Below are 7,921 nucleotides of genomic sequence, written 5' to 3' on the forward strand. Positions count from 1 at the left end.
CACACATATATCTGCATATACAAAATAGGATGTACAGCTATTTTCTTGAAAATATTTAGACTCATAGAAGTTTGTGATAGAGATTAGAAATCATTTAATACATTCCTTTCAATTTACATAAGGAAGCAGGCTCAGAGAAACTTGCCCACTTTACTCATGCTTCGGGATTTGGGCTAAGAGCACAGAATCAAGATACTGTTGTCATTTAGTGGCAGTATACGCAAATGGCAGGAGGAAATAGCATTGCTCTGCAAGTATTTTAAGTATTCAAATTATAAACTTAAAATGTTAAAAACTCTCAAAATCACTGAAAGAAACAAAGACAGGAAATATCTAAATTAGAATTCATGGTAGTGAGAAAGTATTCTAAGGATAGAGGCTTGAGAAAAGCAATGGACAAGAGACAAGAATAAATGTAAAGGACAACTGGCCTACTTTATCTGGGATCTGCATCCACTGATTCAATCAACTTCAGTGAAAATATTAAAAAAAAAAACTTTTCCCCTTGTGGCCAGCTCAACCCACTCTGGAGGCAGGCCTGGCACAGCATGTGGTGTCTGGGATCAAACTGTGGTCCATAGATGCTTACCTAAGTAGGTATTTTAGACCGCCGAGCCAAAACAATGCACTATACATCCTAAACAATGCACTATAATAGAAAAAATTGTCACAAGACTGTCCTGTTACAATGTTGTATATGTTTAGATTTCTAAATTTCTGTGTAAAAATTTGTAATTATTTATTTCTATTTTTTGCTATTATTTTTTAATTTTTTTTTCACTTTCTGTAGGGATTTAAAGTTTAGCTTAACAATGACTGATGGGAAAATGTTCCATGTTATGTCTAAAGCATTTGATACTCAGATAGATAGTGATTTAAGCTCAACTGCCTATGTTTTAGGGTAATAATATCATTAAGCTTCTCATCGGAGGGTTAACAACTGAAGTTTGCGGACCAAAAATTAGAGAAAAAGAAGGGCTATAAGGATAGTCAACATTTTGGCCCAAGTTCTTCAAGGTCAGTGAAGACTCAGAACATAAGAGAACCTGTACTGTAACATCCTGTAACTCAGTCGTGTCTCAAATTTTCTGATCAAGGAGATTATGGGGCCGCAAAGGAAAGTGATCAATGATGTACAAGTGTGCCTAAGGAGAGTCACATGGAGAGAAAACATTATCTCAGGCTTTAACAGAGAGCAAATTGGTCAAGCAATGGCCGGGACACATCCACATGGCTGACACTGACAAAAGATCTACAAACTGCTGTACACGGTTTCAGGGTAAATCTTGAGGGGATTTGACTGACCTTGTCAGATACAAAAGTTACACTTCTTGTTATATAAGTCTTGCTTTATCTTTGTCTTAACCATCCAGCAGAAAAGTATAAAAATGAGGTATAAAAAGTAAAGCCATATTAGTATGCTGAGCTGTAAAAGGCACAAGTCAACAACTTCTGACATTGCTAGTCCTATGGATAACCCACTGCTATTATGTACTACTGGACTATATTGGATTACTTTGCTGAATTCATGCACCTACTATATTTGAATGACAATGGAATACCCATCTCTGACAAAAGTAAACAAAAGGGGATATAAATGAAGATCCATTTTGTAGTGAAAAAACCATATATATCTGTATATACAAAGTTAGGATAGATATACAGATACTTTCTCTTAGTTCAATAAGAAGAAAGATTTATACTAGTAGGGTTTAGACAAGCTATCATGTCTGCATCTTGAACTATGAATAACTACTATGAAGGCAACAATATGCAATGTATTAATTATTGTAACTGTCCTACCAATTTGGTTTGAAACTGTCTCATTGCTATTTCTTTCTCAATAAAATTAATATAAAAAATAAAATAATAGTCATGTCGATAGCATTTCCATTGCACTGGGTTTTCATAAGTAATACGGAAATGACTTAAAGTAGTATACAAGAAGACAAATGTATGTTATGTGAAAAATTTTAATTTTATAGAGGAGAGTTGATCATCCTCAGATTTGGGTATCTTCAGGGAGTCTTTGAATCATTTATCTACAGACACTGAGAGACAACTATATTTGCAGAATGCTGAGGGACAGTGAGCTATAAGTGACTTACAAATGTATCTGCAGTCTGCATGATTTCTCCTAAAAGTCAGCAATACCAAATTAGCAAATACCATTTTACCATTCACTGGTACCTATAACATTCAAATAAATAGTCTTGCTCAACTAGAGTTCACGTTGAAAATTATATGTGTTATCACAAAGATGCAATGATAAAATACAAAATAATATATGTACAAGGACATTTAAAGCAGTGTTATTTGTAGTAGCAAATGACCAGAAATGACCTACATGTCCATCAATAAAAGACTATTTGAATTGAAATATATCCACACAATGAGTACTATCAGATATTTAAGATGAAAGAATAAGGAATCCTTCTACATTATGATGTGGTATATCTCAAAGATCTGTTATTAGAGAAAGGAGCAAGGGTGAAATAATGTCCACAGCATGCCAGCTTTTAAAAAGCCTACTCTAGGGGCCAGGGAGATGGCTCAGTGGAATAAGTGTTTCCCTGGCAAGTGCAAGGGCCTGAGTTCAATCCCTGGTTCCTTAAAAAAAAGCCTACTATACAGAAAACATAAACATGCACTGTCTTACATGCACACCTTTGTTTACATTTCCAAAAAGAAACAAAATTAGAATGATCAATAGCAAATAATGATGGTTATCAATGAGCTGAAGAGATAAAGTAAAGAGGGTAGGGATGGCATATATATGTATAATATGTGTGCATTATATATAACATAAAACATATACACATACATAATATATATACAGTATATATGTACATAGCGTACATACACAAACATACACACACACACACACACAGAGCATTGCCTTAGTTTATGAAGGCTTTTGTTTGAAAACAATTTGGTTCTCAAGCAAAAGTATTTTGGTTTTCTTTGGAGTCTCTACTTTGGATGACAAATAGAACCACAGCCATTTTTACCCACACAAACACAAAACTGGCCATCTTTTCCAAAATTGTGGAACAAATTAAGTTTGGTACATTTATCTCTCTATGTAACTATCTAAAAAGACAGAGAGATATGTAGATAGATGTATTAAATCTATGGTTATATAGTTTGTCTTTGAAACAAAATTGATCAAAAGGAAAAATAACATTAGAAAGCAAACTGAATAACCTAATATTAATTTGATGACAAACCACATAGTAAAAAAAAGAATTATTGCAATTTGTCTTTAAAATACAGAATTTTGACTATGTAACCTTTATTAGATATACTCTAGTAATTTTATTGCTAATGGTCATGTAGTTAATTTTTATTTTGGAACTATTATAGGGAGCCGTGTTAATGCTGTAAAGAACCAAGATCTTCAAACTAAGAGAGAGGATATACAAAAATAAGATCAAAGAAGTTAAGTAATAATCCTGTAACTTTTATTTTGCGTTGGAAATAACAGTATTAATTCGTTCTTTCCCCCGTTCAAACAAAACGTTTGTTGCTAGCTCTGATCATGGACAACACCTAGAAACAATGAACACTGAAAGCTATTGTCTTAGTTACTCGTCTCTCATTGCTGGGACAAATACCCGACACTCAAAATGAAGGAAGGAAAGGTTTATTTTGCTCACAGTCACTGGAGGTTTCAGTCCACACTCAGCTGGCTCCAAGGCAGAGCAGCACACAGCAGAGAGCAACCTTTCATGGTGGCAGCAAAGAGCAAGAGCACAAGGGAGGGGTAGCAGCAGCTCAAGCAGCTAGCTTCTCTTCCCACCTTACATTGTAATATGAATCACCTGCCCCAAGGCAAATGCATCATCCACACCCACAGTAATCAATCGCAAACTCCAGAGGCTGCCCCAAGACTGCATGAAGCTTTGCAGGGACACCTAGACACAAACCATAACAGCTATGAACAGCTCTGGTGCACAAATGGTATTCTCTGAATACTATTCTCTACCAAATAAAACCAGAGTTCCTTAGAGAAATAGCTTATACCAGATTTGGTTCAGGGACTGTATTAAATGAATTAGGAATGTCTTCTTGTTCTAGAAAGCACTAGAAGTATCAACAATTACTATGGTTATGTCAAAAGGTCTCAGGAACCAATTTGATGGGGAAAATTTAAGTATCAAAATGAAAAATCACTGTGATTTATTGAAACATGAAATATATAAAAACCTATGAATTCATAATGTGCTAATTTAAATATGGATCACTATTATAGCTCACTAGGCTGCCAATATCCTGATAATTTTCAAATCAAAGGTAAACTCAAGCAGTTATCCTGCCCTTCCTATATGAACTGTATTTTAGGATCACCATATAATGGTAAGAAATTTCATCTTTACAAAAGAATTACAGGTAAGAAATGCAGACACAATAGACAACTAGAAAATCATCAATCTGTAACTCCTAATAAAATAATGGATTTAGGCAATATCATCAGTGGACACTAGAAGTATTAGGTGAAATGTTGGTGGGACATTTTGCAATACACAAATCAGGTTGTTGTCACCTGAATTCCATTGATCAATCTTGGTATAATAAAGATTGAGGAAGACAGATACTCTTGATGTAAGGCACAAGAGATAAACACCAAAGCCCATGAGGAATTCTTGTCTTGAAAAGTAAACCTGAATATAACCAAATCTCTGGTGGAAAAAAGATAATCAAGACTAAATTTTATTTCCATTTAAAGAAATATAAAAACAAACAAATTCCCAGAACTAGGCCCACTTGACTGTCTCTAAATCTATTCCTATACACTCAGTCTGCTCTTAAAACCTGGAATAAATCCAGTGGAGTCATTAAGGAGAAGTTAGGAAATACGTTTTCCATAACTCAGATAACTGCATGCAAACAGGATGGCTGTTGCCCCTGCTATACCATTGTGTTCTTGTCCCAGATTCAATTATTGGTTGCCTACCTTGCCTGCATCAGAGTTCTGCCCACTGCCTCAATTGCTCTGAAACAGTTTTTTCTTCACATTTACCTGGCTAGAGCCTTGATCTTGAATTCCAACTCTGCTGCTAAGTCCCTGTCACTGACCACATAATTGTCCACTTGTGTCTTGCCCACTCCAGGTTACTTGTTTTTAACTTTGGACAAAAGTCTTGCTGGGTGTTTTTGGACTTGAAATTTCATGTCAGTTTACCCGTGCTGTTAAGATTTGAATTAAATATCAGACCATAGCTTATTAATTCATAATATCTTGAGGAATTTCTTGTTTTGAAATGGAGCAAAACTATATGTGGAACACTTGTTTCTGGCCACAAATCACATGTAGAACACCACCTCAATAAGCACTCTCATCAACATTCCTCCAATGAAACAATAAACCCAGCTCACAATTCTCCCACAAGTTAGTTGGCCAATGATTCCATTGTCTCCAAGCCTTGAATTCTTCTTCTTCCTCTTCTCTCCATTACAGCTGTGCCTTTCCAGCCATCTGTTCTTCCAATTGTCTCTCTCCATGCTTGGATGAGGATGCTTTTGCCTCCCCCTTTCTTTAACAGCTTCAGCAACCGTGGCCGTTTTCCAATGGCTGCTTTGTTTCAGTGGTTATGCTGTTCTTCTACCTTTTAATGTGTTTTATTGTAAAATAACACAGATAAAGAAAATCACACACATGTGACTTAATTAATTAATGTAAGTGATTTTCTTCTAACCAACATCAGAACAAGAAATAAATCTTTGTCAGGTACCCTACGAATCCCTTCCAAGTGTGCTGCCCAGATCACATCCTCCCCTCAACTTATTCATATGTGATCATCATTCAGATTTTGATAATCCTTTCCTTACTCTAAATCCCTGAGGGCATCACAGCAACTTTTTGAAAGGTGTATTATGGCAGGTGTATAATGCACATGTTAATTTTTTGAGAAACATTTCTATTGATGTATCAATTTTATGAGTTTTATTATAACTGTTCTCCTTTTTGAGACAGGATCTCACTATGCAGTTTGGACCGGCCTTGAACTCACCACTTTGTAGTTCAGGTTGGCTTTAAACTCACAAGAGCCTCCTGCTTCAGTCTCCCATGTGCTGAGGATTACAGGTGGGCATCACCATGCCCAGCCAAGTTTTATTATATTAAACAATTTGTACAAGAAAATGAAATATCAATAAAATAAAAGTTAAAATTTTACCATGTAATGAGTGTTTAGAATAAACAGCAACATTTTTAAAATCAACTGCTTATCTACTTACAAGATATGAAAAATAACAGCAGAAATAAATTGCTATGTGCACTACAGGAAAAATAAAAATAAAACTTTACTGTAGATACAAACTTTGCTTTAAGTATCACACCTAAGGCAATTGTCACACATAACAACTGCATGTTCCATACACAAATATTGCTTACATTGATATCATATGTGCACAGCTTTCCTTTCCTGTTTTGTAGGCCATACTTGTAACACCTCTTATCTTCCTCTTTGGTGAGAAGACTCCCATTATATTATACAGTGTCCACCTAGCAAGAAAATGAAATATCAATGAAATAAAATATTTAATATATTCTGAGTATTTAGAATAAACATCAAAATGTTCTATATCAACTATTCTTTGCTTACTAAATCTAAACAATAGCAGCACAAATAAATTCTTATGTGAAGTAGAATGCAAACACAAATAGAACTGTACCACAAAAATAATCTCTAGGAGTGTGTGGGAGAGTTTCCGGCTACCCTGCGCTGGCGGGACCAACTCCGGGTCCCAGCCCAGACGCAGCATGGGTCAGACCCTCTTACACCCCCTTGGGAGGCCCCCCACCACTCCGCAGTACCTACCTGACCCTGTCCACCAAGTAGGAATTTCTGCCGCGTTCTGGGAACCCCAAGACACAGTCCTAACCCAGGTCTGGTGAGTGTGTGGGAGCGCTTCTGGCTACCCTGCGCCGGTGGGACGAACTCCGGGTCAGAGGCCTGGAAAAGCATGGGTCACACCGTCTTCCACACTCTTCGGACGCCCCCCACCACTCCGCAGCACCTCCCCCACCCCGCCCAATGAGTAGGAATTTCTGCCACTTTCCGGGAACACCCAGACCCAGTCCTAGCCCAGAATCAGTGAGTGTGTGGGAGAGCTGCCTCTACCCCTACTCTACCTTGTCCCCTACAGGCTCAGCTCAGGAATGGCATACAGGCCTGGGGTGTAACACTGAAGCTGCAATCCCTACAGAGAGGGTAGAGGATAGAACACTCAGCTAGTCCAGGAGCAGAACATCTTGCCACAGGGGCACAACAGGTTCGCCCTCAAGGGCAGCAGCAGGAAGGAGCTGAGCAGAGCAGCCAGACCAAAGCCAGGCACAGCTGGATAAATCCAGACTTTGTAGATCTGCACCTCAACTTCAGTACATACTAAGGTTATAACTACAATGAAGCTCTATAACAAAGGTCAGAAGACAGTGCTACACAAAATGACGAGAAGGAACAAAATACAACCTCAGAATCCAACACCACCTGTAAAAAGTACAGAGGACACTAACACAAAACAAATTGGGAATCACACAGCTGAAAGTAATGAATAAATGGCTTCTGAAATAAAGAAACAGCTGCAGAAAGGTATACAGGAACTCAGATTGGAAATAAAAAAAGAAATCCCTGAATTAATAACATCTGCAGTAAATATGGAGGACACCCAGTACCCATCCAGAACAAGTGCGGAGGACACTAGCTCAGCTCAAATGCATGAATTAATAGCATTGATAGTAAACAAGCAACAGCAGAAAGATATAGAGGAAATCAGAGCACAACACTTATCTGAAATAAAAAAAGAATTCTCAGAACTCATAGCATCTGAAGTAAAGAATCAACTACAGAAACATAGGGAGGAAACCCAATCTGAAAAAAACACTGCATTAAAAGAATTTATAACTGCTTCTAAAGAA

Source organism: Octodon degus, unplaced genomic scaffold, assembly GCF_000260255.1.
Source record: "Octodon degus isolate 3935 unplaced genomic scaffold, OctDeg1.0 scaffold00236, whole genome shotgun sequence".
In the NCBI taxonomy this organism is placed as follows: domain Eukaryota; kingdom Metazoa; phylum Chordata; class Mammalia; order Rodentia; family Octodontidae; genus Octodon; species Octodon degus.